This window comes from Triplophysa rosa, linkage group LG23, assembly GCF_024868665.1.
Source record: "Triplophysa rosa linkage group LG23, Trosa_1v2, whole genome shotgun sequence".
NCBI classification, from domain to species: domain Eukaryota; kingdom Metazoa; phylum Chordata; class Actinopteri; order Cypriniformes; family Nemacheilidae; genus Triplophysa; species Triplophysa rosa.
The window spans coordinates 11,521,955-11,538,283 of record NC_079912.1 but is presented as its reverse complement, the minus strand read 5'-3'; the positions used below and the strand labels follow the sequence as shown (position 1 = coordinate 11,538,283).

Below are 16,329 nucleotides of genomic sequence, written 5' to 3'. Positions count from 1 at the left end.
GGGAGGGTTTACTTACTTAATTACTTAAATAACTGCAGCCGAGCAGATCCGTCCGTCCCTGACAGCAACATTTACATGTATTTGGAAGATGTTTGTATCCAAAGCGAATAAAAGTTTTAGGAGTCTGTGCATTCCCTGGGAAGCAAACTCATGACCTTGCCATAACTAGAACAATGCAACTAAAAAAGGTTTACAGTCAACGCAGATTTTCAACAATGTGCCATTTTTAAGAGGGAATTATGCTTTAAAATGACAAGAGGGTAAGTAAATTATGACAGAATTCTCAGTTGTGGGTGAACAATCCCTTTAAACATAAACATGGAGTTTAAAGATGGCTTCATGCAGTCCGTTTATAGAAGTCGTGCCACTCGGCAGCATGTTTGCGTTGCCTCTGGGCAGTTATTTACATCAAAGGAAGTCCTCAATCCTATCCTATCTACAATCCTATCTACTTGAATGGGGGAAGAAGGCATATAATTCTAAATCACTGGCAAAAATCAAAATTAAATGGCATATTTCCGATCAATAACTAACTTTGGTTTGCTAAGCTTAAATTGCAACATAAATACTCAGATGTTTTCTTCTTGGGTGGCAGCTTTACGTCATGACAGTTCTTCTGTACATCCTCCAATCAGCACTGGTAACTCATATAACAAAGTTAGCAGGACTGCCATATTACAAAACGCAAGGACATAATGTTTCGAAATGACAATGTTTAGGGATGTAACGATTCACCGTGAGCCGGTTGAAAATCGATTATAATATGTGACGATTCAAGTCGGTTGAGACTTGATAAAAAATCGTTTTGAATAGCAGGGGTCGCTGTTTTTCTTCGACCTTTGTAAACGTGGATACGCTGATATTTCTTAAAAAAGTACACGTTAGGAAAAGCACAGACAAAGTCTTAGTTTGTGATATTAAAGAGACTTTTTTATTATTCATTTTTTATTTGATTTGGAATTTGTTTTAAAACTGCAATTTAGTTTTGTTATTTGACATAAAATATATTTTTATTTTACAAACAATTGTGCAGCATTAGAGAAATAATAAAAGGGCGGTTGTTCGTTTTTAATTTTCCTCAACTCATTCTGTAAAAAATCGTGATTGAATCGCATCGCGAGATCAGAATCGTGAATCGCATCGCATCGTGAGCTGAGGGAATTGTTACATCCCTAACAATGTTGGAGAAGATCCAAAATGCATCGAGAGATAAAGATAACAACAGTACGCATTACAGGTCAACAAAGTGGAACACATTTGTAACTATGAAATTACAATCATTATGAGAACATTGCACAGCCAAAAATGCGCCTCAGAACTGGGACATGTGGAGTCACTGTGTGTGTGATACACCAAACAGTGATGTTGAACAACAGGTGTGACGGAAAATAAATGTCAAAGCTATTCTGCGCTTATTTAAATAAAGACGGTAATTCTTCTCGAGCACACAATTGCGACCACACACACTTATACACAAGTTTTCCAGGTTGGTGTAAGCTAATCATTAGACTCAGAACTTATCATTATACTCAGAACGTATTATTATATGAAAGCAAGGTGAGGTGACTTTGATTTTACATTGTGTGTGATGTCACATAAAACATACTAAAATACCCACGAAATCTCCAAATAAAAAAACCTGATAACTGCCTTGATAACACCGTCTACTTGTTGAGACCTGACACCCAAAAGACCACCCAGCAATGCCCGAAACAGCCCACTGCTAAGTTAATAAATGACAGAGGTCATTGAGTACAGATAAAGACTTAAGACAATGATATTAACAAACAGTCGTGGTGCTGTTACTATGAACGGGGAAAATCGTGCATCGCTCAATAAGGCCCATCTTTAAGAATTGGTCTTGTATGACTGAAATAGCTGCCTAGAGGCGTCGCAAATATGGCTGGCGAGTGTAATGACTTTCCTTAAAGGGACTTTGGTGCAGTGAGGTACCAAGGACTACCACAAAGCTAAAATCAGAATATGAAATCACTAAACACACCTGCTGTTTTGAATTGTCCCAACAAGACGCATACCGACACCCCCACCTCCTTCAAATGTTCCCAGCTAACTGGACGATCTATTTTTTAGCATCCATCTATTTGACAAAAGATGATTTTCTCACAACTACACACAATGCGTCAGACTCAGTTATATGGTGTTTCCAATGGGACTTAGGCAGGCATGATGGGACTTGATCCCCTTGATGTCCCTTAAATCAACAGACTCTCATGTTGATAAAGGAGCATCCAAAATCCACAATATCTGTGCATAATATAAATCCCTGGGGTAATTCAAGGAGGATGCCTCATTCTTTTCGCCAAGAAGAATGTAGGCAGGGTAGGAACAGATGAGACTGGCAAATGATTCATCAATGTCCAATGTTTCTAGAGAGCACCTTACTACACAGCACATCAATAGCGGAGAATAGCAAGCTACATGATGGACCAGAGGACGATGAATGTATATTAGTAAATATACACATATTTTTTAATAGGGTGGATGATGTGCCATTATTACTGAAAGGATAAAGTAAATTAAAAAGGATTACATTTTATTAACTCCACAATAATAAAAAAAGAGGACATTACCTGTTATTATAATTATAAATGTAAACATATGTCAAAGGAGTCTATTTTCTTTAGAAATCAATGACAGTTGTTTAAACATAATAACTTGCATCTTTTTTTCCATCAAGTTACTTAAATGCTTATTTTAAACTTGATAATAAAAGAAATGTTAACTCAGTTTAAACCTCCCTAACGTCTCACATAGTGACATGAAGGTTCATTAAAAATGGCCAAGACCACAACAAATGATCAACAGTTTAACAGATCAACCACCCATATAACTCCCATTTTCGTTTACTGTATGTGGTGCAAACCTCTACATGACCACAAAACATGACTGTAAAAAGTTGCCTTTTAGGGGCTCCAAAAACATGTACATACACCCACACAAAAAGACGACACAAAGAATCAGTTGACTTTGTCTGGCTGATGAAGATGTCAGAGAAGCCCTCACATCCGCTGATGGGTTGGATATCATAGTAAGAGACGACTCCTGCCTGACAGGAGACTGACAGTCTGGGTTCTTCAAAATGCAGAGACAACAATTTTAGGTTTACCTGCAACTAAAAATGTGGATTCAACAATGATTGCAGCAAGTGGCGACTAATGAGTTGAACAATTAAGGATTCTTTAAAGGGATAGTTCATCCAAAAATAAAAATTCTGTCATCATTTACTCACCCTCTTGTCATTTCAAACCTGTATGATTTTCAAACTCAAAAGAAGATATTTAAAGAATGTTGGTAACCAAACAATGGTGGTACCCATTACTTCTACTGTATGGGGACAAAACCAATGCAAGTGAATGGGAACCTCCGTGGTTTGGTTACCAACATTCTTCAAATGATCTTCTTTTGTGTTCTACAGAAGACAGAAAGTCAAACAGGTTTGGTGAAAAAACGATGACAGAATTTTCACTTTTGGGTGAACTTAAAAGCTGTAATCTGGGGGTTTTTTGCTGTCAGGAATGATCTTGCAGGAAATGTCAGTTTAACGCCATTTGTCTTCCACTCACATAAAGATAAGTACGCAAAGCTACCTGCAATTTTATGGCTCGAAGAGAGATGGCGAGATTTTGGCCGTAGCTGTATCCCTTCTAGCTATAACCGGGTCAACCTTGTTGTTAAGATGTCAAGTAAAAACGCAAAAGACAAAGGTCTGGTCTACACTTCCAGTTGCAGGATGGATGCCGTGAAAGCATCTTCTATTGGTTTAGCATTGTGCCTACAGGAGGCAGAGTCAAACTTGCCAAACAAACCCCAGCAAAGAAGACGTCTCATCAGAGCCTCAATCCATCATTTTCTTGGAGCAGACAAAGAGGCAGCTTGCACCAAAGCTCCATGTGCCATCCCTGTAATCTTGCGGCTTGAAAAGCTCAGAGGAACCATAGCTGGTGACACACCCTGTGCTCGCACTCGTACGGCCCCGCTTCTGCATCGGCTCACCCCCTTTTGAAGTTCGGGGGTCTTTGAAGGGTTTGCGTAATGAGTAACCTTTCAATCAAGAATGATATCCTGGCCTGACCCCTGACGGCTCTGCCTATATGATCTTACTCATGACTCAGGCCAAAACAAATTGCTTTCTCATAATCATACGTTAAACCGTGGCGCGTAAATTCAACCTCCCAGGCTCATCTGATGGCACGGGGCCCAACTCCAGCTCAAAGGTGAAGTGAGTTAAATATCGGGGGGAGGCGTTGGCTTGCGGAGCCAAAATACACAAGAGTGCATTGAGTTGTTGCGAGCAACCCACAGCTATTACCCAACATTACTGATTACAGTGCGGAGAGATCCCTAAGGCCAATGGGGATTGTGGTTATGCTGAACAGATGGGCCTTTATTAGCAGCGAGTGTCTGGGAGAGATTTGCAGGAGATTCGGTGTTTACAGCCTCTTCAGCTGACGATAATGAGAGCGAAAACGAAACGTCAGCTAGTGAAAATGGCAGGAGACAGGAAGTGAGGGAAATTAAACCAATCAGTGCAATGAATGATGGCTATACAGAGAGAGGGATAAAAACACAGTCCATGTCAAAGAGACGATAGAAAATAGAGAACGATCTACCAAGGAAACGCAAAAACAAGCTGCATGGAGGAGAAGAGGGGGGTGAGGGAATAGCGGGCGGGTGAGTTTATGACTGAGATTGAGAGAGAGAAAGAGAGGAGGAGGAGGGGAGATCGACATTCTCTCCTCCCCAGAGCCGCAGGCCTGGTCTCCAGCCACTGTCCCAGATGGCTCGATTGCTCAGTACAGAGAGACACAACGAGAGAGACGTCCTCCCCGCTCATAAGCTATACAATTACAGAGAATGTAATGGTCTTAAAGTGGCAGCATCAGGCAGGAACGAAAAGCCGACGTCCATTTACGGAAGCCAATCGCATTCATGAATCTTTTAAACTGACAGTCACTTCAAGCTGCCACTGGGACGGCACTGTATAATAAACACATTAAGCGGCAAACGTCAGATTCCAGACCAGCTTGCAGCCATGGGACGCCAGCAGCTGGAAACCAAAGAAAGGCGAATGGATTTCCCTTCATCTGCCCATCACAGGCTTCGGCACTGACTAAAGGCAGCCCGTCTGTGGATTCTGAAATGCAGGGTTAACTGTATTCCTATAACCGAATGGGTAACAGAGAGGGGGTTAAATGTCTGATGCGTATTGATGGGTTTTAGGTTACAAGAGGGCACAGATGCAGTGCGAAAAATCAATAAACTTCTCCAGTGCATGCTCGGTGGGAGGGTCCGCGTTCTCCAGCTGACAAACAAGAGCTCGGAAAATTAGATCCTCTGTGAGCTTAAATACCACCTCCCATTTCCTAGAAATATATTCTTAACGTATGTCTGAGCCATCTCTCTTAATTATTTAAACAAAGAGTTGATGGGACGGAGGTATATTAAAGAGCTCTTATATTGAAGGCTTAATGTCATGACTTAACGTACATCAAATAATACAGTCCATTAATGTAGTCAAAGGTAGGCTTGCGAGCTTTTAACAGTAAAGACTGGTTTCCTGCTTTACATGAAAAATCTGAAAATGAAATCTGACAAATATCGTGCTTTATGAAATAATAGGAAAAAACGGATCAAGCACATTCTGAGTCTTATTTGCATTAAAAGTTGAATTAAAGATATTGCTGTTTTTGCGTGCTTTTATTTTATTAAATGTGTATGATTTTATTTCATTATTGATTGATTTAAGCGTGCATATAAAAATTAGATATACAATAAAAACATGAATAGAATTAATAGTTTTCTATCAATTCAATTATATTCAGGTAGTTGAGAAATAAACTGTACATGTGTTCAACAGTGTGACATAGCATAAGAGAGATTTATCTTTATTGTTAGGTTGTTTTCAAAATTTTTGCTATTTTGAATTTTAAATATTAATATAAAATATATGATAAATAGTCGTTTTCAAAATGTTTGCTGTCTCACCATATGACACATTTACGGTTTATCTGTCAACTACCCATTCATATGTTTATTGCATATTTATTATGTATATGTATACCTACTGTAGCAACACTATGATAAGGGTTGGGCATGTATACTAAATTAAAACAAATGCATGTGTAACTCTTCAAGGCTCATGCAAACTGAGCCAGATTTCTAAAAACAGGACATGTCCCTTTAAGACAGCAGATGACGCGGGGACACGGACGTGCCCGAACTGCGTATGGACGGTGCAGAGTACTTGACACTGCATGCATCAGCAACACTCAGCATAACCAGAGCGTGACACAAGGATGGACTCTCTTCTCTAACAGCACAAACAAAACCTATTACACTCGCATAAAAATAACCCAGTTTTTCCAAAGGTGCACGAACGATACGGTCAGTCTATGCAAGAGCGGAGGGAGAGCCGTGTGCAAAAATGGGCTTATCCTCACCGTCATCTGCTCCTAATGACAACTGACAAACTACTAATGCAAATCCCATCTGAGCAGCTCCAGTTGCCCCACCCCCAACAGTCCCCTGCGATCCTGTGCAGGAAAGTCCAACCCCCGACACCACCCCCACCGTCCCTCTACACATGCAGCGCATGAGCCGTGCTCGAAAACTCCTCAGAACGAGCGTTTGTCTTTTAAACAGACACAATAGGCTGTTCGTCAGTCACATGACAGAGGAACGATGGTACGGACGGAGCAGGTGGTGACTGTGGCATCGACACGCAGCCAAACACATGCTCTGTTGCAGGCTTTTGCTCTGACTGGCAACTGGAGAACTTTGCGGATTCAAACTTTTGATTCCACAAATGTTTGCTAATAATACGTGTAATGAAATATCAACCGCAGAGTTCAGAAGGAATGCAATGAGTGAAAGAAAGAAACAAACAAATGGAAGCGAACCTCTAGGATGCAAACAAGAGAAGTTTCTTTTTTGCTGTTAGAACCAAACACCGGGAGGAAATGACGTCGGTCCTCCCACGCAAACCACATCAACTCACTTTCATTTGGTTCGCAGTATGTTTTCTACATTTCTCTAGCAAGTTTCATACACACATTAGACCTTCTATTCGTTGAGTGTATTTATCCAGCAAATTAATGGGAAGATTGACACCGAGAGAGAGACTCTGTGATAGGTTGCTAAGCTCACCTTGGCTTCAGTCCAGACTCGGCATCAGGGCATTTCTGCAGCAGTGGGACCTGAAGAAATCTTTGGGCATTATTTACTTCTCTCAATCTGTGGAGGAGAGGAGAACCATACTATTAGAATGTACACAATGAGAAGCAAATAGCACAAGCAATGGATTCAAAACCTTAATAAAATTTTGTTTTTATCTGTAGCTTTGTCATTAATATTGTTTTTACTGGTAATTAAAAACAGAACACAGCTGTTGCTCCAATAAGAGTGAAGCTCTATGGGATTTGTTTATAGTTGTACAACACTGCTTCTAATTTTAAACCGTACACCTGAAACAGACATTTCAAGACAAATCATCGATGCAAATTACATTTACCACCTGGACATATTCATAACAGGATTCAGGAGATTCGCCCAATCTATAGTTTCTAAAGCAAGTGAAAAATATCAGCAGGTTCATTCCATGCCAAATCAACCAAACTTTGGAAACTTTCCCAGCTAAAATATTTGATTTTATTTAAAAAAAAATGTGAAGACAAGCATCAATGGTGATGAAAGCCAAAATATATAATTCTATATATTATGATTCAATATTTCACTAAATAATCTTATTGTCTAATAGGAGTGTCATTATTATATCTAAAGGGATAGTTCACCCAAAAACAAAAATTCTGGCATCATTTCCTCACCCTCTTGCCATCTCTAACCTTTATGACTTACTTTCTTTTGCAGAACATAAAAGAATATATATTTTTAAGAATGTTGGTAACCGAACAATGGCGGTACCCTTTCACTTCTATTGTATGGACACAAAACCAATGCAATTCAATGGGTACCGAAGCGGTTCGTACATGAGTGAGTAAATGATGGATTTTCTTTTTTTGGCTTCTTTTTCTAGGTTTACATGTCTGTAACTCATCATATTAAAAACAATGCCCTGGTTCTTAATAAATGACATGCCTTCTTATATTGCAACATATGTACAACATATAAATCGGATCGATGTAATATCAGAATTCAATTTGATGATCTTGCTCACAGGGGAATGAGTAAGACGTGATCTTCCAAAGCTGCTTGCGAAAGATTATGTGATCATAGTGAAAGATCAAGTGCTATAGAAAAAAAACGAATTGAAAACTGAATACAGCTTTTGAGGAAAAACCTTCATGTTTTAGGCCCCGCCTTCATTTGACCTCAGTGCAAGTAAACAATGCCTCGTGTAAAAGGCCCCACAGTACAACATCACTTCCCTGTCCATCCCACAAGAGCAGAGCCCTGTCAGCTGTGAGCACGGCACTTGAGCTGTCCTTTATCTGTGAGTTATCAGCAAACCATAGAGAGAAAGAGACAGCTGAGCATTCCCAGACCTGTTAGGCTATTCTTAATAACAACACCTTACCAGCACCGGCCGCAAGAGCGCTGATACTCTGGTGTTACTGAGCAGACACAGAGGTCACATCAGATATGTAGGGTCAATGTTTTTGGACCAATTTGGAAAACAAACAAAAGAGAGAGAGAAAATATAATGGATATACATTCAAATATTAAGCGAATACTTCATCTTCAAAATAAGACTTTCTTGTTTACACAACACAACTTACAGCAGTGGTTCTCAAACTGGGGGCCGTGGCGTCCTCGGGGGCCCCAAGATGGTTCCAGGGGGCCACAGATTTTGTGGCATTTTAGAAATATAGATATTTATCATAAATTTTGTGCAATCAAACATCAGAAAAACAACGCCACCAACCAAAAGAATTGATGTTTTAGCATTGTTTAACTGAATATTTTCTTGGATTAATTAAAATTTTAAATTTAAGATTATAAGTCTTTATTTGGGGGGCCGCAAAGCAATGCACTCTACACAAAGGGGGCCTTACAACAAAAAAGTTTGAGAACCACTGACTTACAGCATACAAACAACTTTTTGCACAAGATGTTTGTGAAAAAGTATATGTGACAAGGAGACTTGGTTCAGAAGAAGAAAGCCCAAGACCTTCAGAGAGCCAAACAGCCAGGGTTCATGGGTATAGAGTCAGAATCCCCCAAAGTGTAAATGGTATAACGCAATAATCATATAAACTTTTATGAAGACTATTAAGGGACAGAAAATTAGTTTAACATCATTAGACAGTGAAAAATTGGAGATATAAAAAAACAGGAAGAAAAGGGAAAACTGACAATCACATCAGGTTGGTAAAGATTTAATAGTGTTACACACGTCTTCCGGGCCTTTGGTTCCACAAGGGAATCGTTTCAAGCTTATTAGATAGTAACATGAAGTACGCCTTTTTAATTATGTTCAGCAAGTAATTAGTGGAAAAAAAGGTTTAAATCATCTCCCCGATCCCAGAATTAGCCCGAGAGAAAGAAAAAAATTACGTGCTGCAGTAAGTATCATTCAACAAAGTTGAGAGCCTTACATAGAATAGCCAGAATTTGCCCATTGTGAGCAAATGCCGTCAAAGTGCTCTGTTGACTTGAAGCAGAAACTCTCCCGGGATGTTGTGAACAAATACCCATGGCGAGGACACTCATCAAGCCGTCACATGATGTCATGTGCTGAGCAGATATTGCTACATGTAGTTCTGAAACCAGCTGCCCTGCTACAACACCACTGAGCCAGTGACATCAATACAAAGGGAAAACAAAAGACCAAGCACTGTTTTTCTCATGGGTACATTAAATAATAAGACCGTTCTGGGCAGGTGTTTATACAAAAAAAGGCAATTTTACGACATAGTTATGAAAGACTTGTGGCTTTAGCAGATTTAATACTGAAATGGGCCAACAGAACAATAATATGGTATGCATACATAAAAAGCCATTGGCATGTATAAACATTTGTCATCATAAAGATAGAGTTGATTCATTCTAAAATGTTAAATTTATCTTTACATTGGTCAGAAGGAAGTTAAAGAGAAATCCTTTGCTGAGGCCGAAGGAATTTCCCTTATTTTTTCGTGTCACATGCTCGTTCTTGCCCACAGCAGACCTTAAGCTGATTGGTCACTGCAGTTATGGGGTCTACAAAGCATGATAAATCAGACACCCAGCAGAATTAACCATCACTTATTTTCACGGTTTCAAAAAGGAACCCCTTTGTTTGTCTGAAAATGTCTATCAAACACCGAAAAGTCACAAGCTTTTGTGAACACACAAAATATCTGCTATCCAGACATGCACCGAAATCAAATGGTCACATTTACATAAAAACGCCCGATTCCATAAAATCGGCTTATTTGTCCACCGAGACAGCCCACCACAATGCCTGGAAGATCTCACTGTGTGGACACACACGGCAGGACTCACACCATGGATCATTTTCTAATGAACCAAATACAGAAAGTCAAAAAACCTGCATGCCCTTCACCGGGCCCTTCAATCTGTCCTTCGGCGGTCAGAGTCAAAAGTTCATGTCAAGTGTTAAAGTTGTGTGTGTCACCACAGGCCATATTCCACATCCTCTTGTTGAATGACCACTAAAATACGTAATCATTCAACAACACAACCATAACAGTCTAAACCTTACATTTTATCAAACGATTACAACTCTAAATTCCTGGTTTAGTTAATGCAAATCTTGATGAACATAAGTTAAACACTTCATTCAGATAGAAACCCAAAAGTTGGCATGCAATTTAAAAACCTAACTTTTGACAACCCACATATACTGTCAAGTTAACAGAGTGCCTATGTGATTATATGTGAGTGAAATTGTCAAAACCCTGTGTTTGATGGTAAGTGATCCTGCTCTCTGTCCCACGATCCTCTCTGTTCCTCCCTGGCCTGAAGTAGGTTCGAGTCATCTCAGCAGGGCTGACACTAAAGGCTCATGTCAGCAGAAAACAGCCAGCTAATCATACAGCTCAAAGGCTAAAGATTAGATTGGTCGCACAGATTCTTTTACTCACTCAAAACTGACCTCAACAAGCCAGACGCAGAGGCCAAATACAAATATAACCTTCCGTGTTGCTGTTTTCACAGCATTCTGTCAGCTTCTTGATTGTATTATACTGCATTCACATGGGGTGTCTGAAGAGTAGCCCGACACGATCGTTATAGTTACAACAGCCAATCACATTGTTCTCCGGTCATGCATGAACCTGCACTATTTGTATAAGGCGATCTGACTGGTCAGATCTGACTTTGGCGCTTGCCAAGTTGAGAAATTTTCAAATTCTGTTGTTAGCTACACCAGTGCAGTGTTAATTTTGACAGCAAATTTTGATTTAGTTTTAGTCATAGTCTTTTGACGAAAATGCAATTTAGTTTTAGTCACATTTTAGTCAACCCCTTCATTTTAGTTTTAGTCTAGTTTTAGTCGACGAAATATGAAAAACATTTTAGTCTAATAAATATACATTATATTTAGTCTACTAAAATCTAAATGGTTTAAATCATTTACTTGGTGTAATTAAATGTTCCATACGAAGATTCAACTGTTTTGACATAATTTACTTCACCTTAGAATAAAATTAAACCAGGTCATTATCTTTATTTTTCAGAAAATTCCAGTAACTATATATGCATTGCTGGAACGCAGAGTATTAGACCATGAACGACATGTTCCAGTTCGTTCAATCCCATTTGACTCAAATGACTCGTTAAGTAGGGCGTGTTCATTCAACCAATGAAACGCTCTGACACGGCTCACACTCAAAGGCTATTGGCTCATGGCATGCCTCTTTGAAGAAAGAGCGCACTGTCTTTGCTTGATACAGCAATGAATGAGAATAGCTTTCAAAAAGACATATTATATAAATTGTATTACATTTCTTTAGTCATGCAAACATGTTACATATTTGGTTGGAATGTACAGTTCGACTCACTTCATCACTTCTATAATCGGTAGAGGACAGCGCTGGTTTCTTTTGGCTGAATCTATGTTGCATTTCACGTTATGCAGCAGCTCGTGTTAAGTTAACGTTGGCATATAAAACCTTTGAGCTTGCCTTCGTAATGTGTTTCGGGGTGACTCGCCTGCAGTCGCGCTTCAAGTTTGCGGCGTTTTACCGGCGATCGTGAAGGAAGATAAGACGCTTTGTAAACCGCGTGGAGACACAGAATACATGTCTGTGCTTCCCCTTCTCCCAGAGACTTCTCTCTACCGTTTATATGAGCTAAGCAGCACATGCGCGCAAACTGATGTCCGCCAGGTAGGACAAGAATATTTTCGTCTCGTTTTTATTAGTTGACGAAAATGTCAGTATATTTTTATTACAGTTTTCGTTATAATGCATTCATTTTTATTTAGTTATCGTCTCGTTTTCGTCAGTGAAAACATGTCGTTAACGAATACTTTTCGTCATAGTTTTCGTTAACGAAATTAACACTGCACCAGTGACACGATGCCGACGGACCCACAATTCAGTACGCCAATGCTTGATGTCACCTATTCAAAGTAAATGAGAAGAGTTAACGCTGATGCCCCATGTGAATGCACCGTTAGTGTGTCAAACACTTAATTTCCCAACTAAGCAAACCACATTGTGCATTGAGGCCACTGGATCCAATTATAAACTTAAATTTTCTGACAAAAACGTGCTTGCTTATGCAAAGCACACTGCCATGATGCTAGAGTTTTGTGGGTAGTTGCCAAGGCATTCCTCTGTGATTGCTTAGGTGGTCCGAATTATTTTTATACATTGCTAAACAGTTGCTAGGAAGCTCTGGTCTAGTGATTCTAGTTATTTTGATTGTATGCCTTTGATACTGTTCACAAAGCAAAAAAAGCTTGTCTAATTATTTAGAAGAGATGGCAAAGTTTTCATGTTTTTTATAGGTTTTGCTAAGCTTGAGTATTAGTAAAATTTACGATTGCATTTAAGCAAACCTCACACACAAACGGCCGTGAAAAAAATAAAGAAACCATTTCAAAATCAATTTTTCTGATGTACTACTTTTATATTATTTTTATACTACTACATTTACTATACTTATAGGTATGCGTTTAGGTAGAATGATGGTATTTGTTTTATTCTGTGAACTATTTTTTATTAAAAAAAAAAAAAAACTTCGCTTTGTATACTGTGGTAGGCTATATGAGACCAGTTTTATTGGACTTTATTGGCTTTTTGTTGTCCTTATGTTGTTCCAATTGCTTCCATTGTTTACCTCATTTGGAAGTCGCTTTGAATAAAGCATCTTCTAAACGACTAAATGTAAATGTAAACTACTAACATTATGTCTACCAAATTTCAAATACAAAATAGTGTTTCTATTGGCATTTATTTGCAGAAGAGGAAAACTGGAGAAACAGGTCAAAATAACAGAAGAGATGCTCTGTATTTTTCAGTCCTCAAATACAGCAAAAAGTTCATATTCACTTTTAAGCAATACAACAGTAATACTTGTACATGTATTTAGGAAAAGTTAAAAACATGAAACTGTGAGAAAAATTGAGGTCATCACAAAAAATATGTGTCTTTCACATTGGATGACTATGTCACTTCTGAGTCCTAAGGTGTGACACTGACTGGACTGGCCACAACACAGAGAAATATTGATTATTATTACATTAAAATTTGGAATGATGTCTTAATTTTTCCACTGCTGTATGTGATCCAGAACCTAAGATGCTTTTGCTCCCAAAACAATCTTATTTTTCTTTTTATATAGTTTATTAAATTATACATTAGAACTGTTCGCTGTATGAGTTTAGTAGTAAACAAACCTAAGTACCATTAATGTGTGTCAATGTTCCCAATTATTGTTTTTAAGAAGTAAATCCCAGAGCATCGCAATTTCATTGCGTTAACCATCTAATTTCAATAATAAGTGTATAATCCTCTGCATTTCCACTTCTGTACCCTGAACATACTATATGCCTTGAGTAAAAGAAGTCAAACAGTACTACAGTGATGTGTAACGTAAAAAAACAAATCGAACCCTGGAATGTTTTGCCATTCTTTCAACTCACTTTTTCAAATAAGGGGGGCTGTAAGAAAACTTCATGCAATTACTACAATGCCATGTTGATTTTCATTAAGCGTTGATGTCATGAGGCAGCATTCTTTAGTCAGTTGCTTAGGTACAGCCTCAAATCAATGCTCCTCAATGCCTCTCACAAAGGGCCCTTATTCATGAAACGCAAGCAGATCCAACTTTTGTGTGAATATATGCATTTAATGCAGGGGGACAAATTACATAAGTATGGAAGCATTTCATGAACAAAGCCATTTTGTTAAGGGCAACTTATGTTAAAAAGGTACAAAAGTATTCCAGTTTCATTTTCCTTTTAACCCAGGAAAGAAACGCTTCTAACATATCAATGTTAACTAAACACAGAAACAAAATGTTACATGTTGACACTGTGTTATAATTAAACAACACAACATGTCCTTGCATCCTATGATTTATAGCACCCATTCCCATTGAGCACAACCCTAAAGTGAAGAGGTTGTTCTGGCCAATTTGAAAATCACGCATTACCCGATCAGGAATGCTGCGGATTCTCCAGGAGGACACGTAATTGGACGAGACAGGGAAAAGCAAAGGGCTGCAGTGGAAACCTGTCTCTGTGGACAGAGTCACTCATCATTCTGCCAGTCAACATCAAGACCGTGAAATTGCGTTACATATTCCGGTTGTCAAAGACCATGATTATCCAAAATTAGTGCTTTGGCCACTCAAGCTTAAGGCTTTCAAAATAAACCATAATGTCATGATTGTAACTCCAGGCCATTTACTGTAAGAAGACTTTAGAAACAAAAATAAACAGAGCAACTACTGGGCTGTAAAAACTAAGCGGACATTGTTGCAAAAGACAGTTAGTTATGAAAGTGGTTTTCTGCTTGAGTTAAAGAAAACATCAGCACTGGCTCCTAAAAAGAGATGAACAACATGATGACACACTTAAACTGGCAATTCTACATTTTACTATATTTACTCCAAATAATACATGTTTTACAGAATAATCTTATAACGATTCATTCCAATACAATAGCAAAATGTAACTGAAGTCTCTAGAGTCTTTCAAAACACCTAAATCTATCTGGAAAAGTTTAGTTTCCTCATCAGAAAAAGTGGATTGGATCCTTCTGAAAAGCAACCCAAGTGTTCGCAAGCTATTCCCTAATGTTTTGTGTTTCTTAAGCTCAGTTCACATTACCAGCGACACTCAGCGACAAAGCGAGGCGATGTCATTCATTTCAATGGTAGCCTAGCGACATCCAGCGACACGAGCGGCAGTGACCCTTGGCGACAGGACGTGTCTAGCGACTTGACAAAGTTGAGATTTGCTCAACTTTATGCAAATGATGAGCGACTTTCAGGAGCGACTACCAATAGGAGTACAGCAGCAGAGCTCACATCAGCCGTATCTCTCTTCTGTTTAAAAAAATTAATAAATGTTTGTAGGACAACCAACACTAGGAAAGCCTTCTAACGACCTGGTAGTGAGAGACTGGCGACACAGTCGCTGGCGGTCTGAACGCAGCTTTAGTGAAGCGTAAGTATACTTAACATGAAATAAATGTAGGGCAGGACTTCAATCTGGATCTGACAGGACTGAGAACATTTGTCTCTATATATCTACTGTATTGGTTGGATAGGATGGATTGAAAATTTTTAAAGAATCAGCCAAAATGTTGCTTCAGTCACAAAACAAGTTATTAGGTTTTGAAACATCAAAAAGACAAATAAAAAAAAGTCTAGCTCAACGTGCATTAAGAAAGTAAATCGGGTCAATTTAATTCCATATTTACTCTATTCAAAAACCTAAATGACATACATAAAATTAATGATCACTAACTGTTTAAGATGCAAAAATAATACACCATTCCTTCCAAAGCCCGCGTTACATGGGTGTGTATGTGTAATTGTCGTCTCCGGTGTAACGAGGAGATTTGTTTTGACAACCCACAATTCAAGGGGCCAAAGCCACAGATATCTGTAACAGACAGATGCACACTGATTACAGAGGTTTTAAGTACTCTTTATTTAACCTATGACCAGCAATTTATCTCTAGTCAGGGAAAGAGGACCTCCTCAGCATACAGTCTCCAACCAAGCGTCTCAAGTAAACGTGTTGTGACAAAATCACGTCTCAGATCTCAGTTTTGCATCACAGTCTTTGAAAAAGCATTACCTGTGTGTACAGGGCTCTAGACTAACATTTGAGAGAGGTGGCACTGATGCTACCAAGTCATACAGTTGGTGGCACCAGCCCCTAAT

The 16,329-nt window shown here is 38.9% G+C and overlaps 1 protein-coding gene across 4 annotated transcripts in view; it reads right to left on the bottom strand.

The window, feature by feature from the left end:
• The window catches only part of ncoa2 (nuclear receptor coactivator 2), a 77,596-nt gene that overhangs the window by 49,676 nt on the left and 11,591 nt on the right, over positions 1-16,329 (bottom strand). For all 4 annotated transcript variants that reach the window (XM_057322325.1, XM_057322324.1, XM_057322326.1 and 1 more), the window contains exon 2: positions 7,168-7,254. The gene's annotated coding sequence lies outside the window, so the exon portion shown is untranslated. The remainder of the gene's footprint in view (positions 1-7,167; positions 7,255-16,329) is intronic.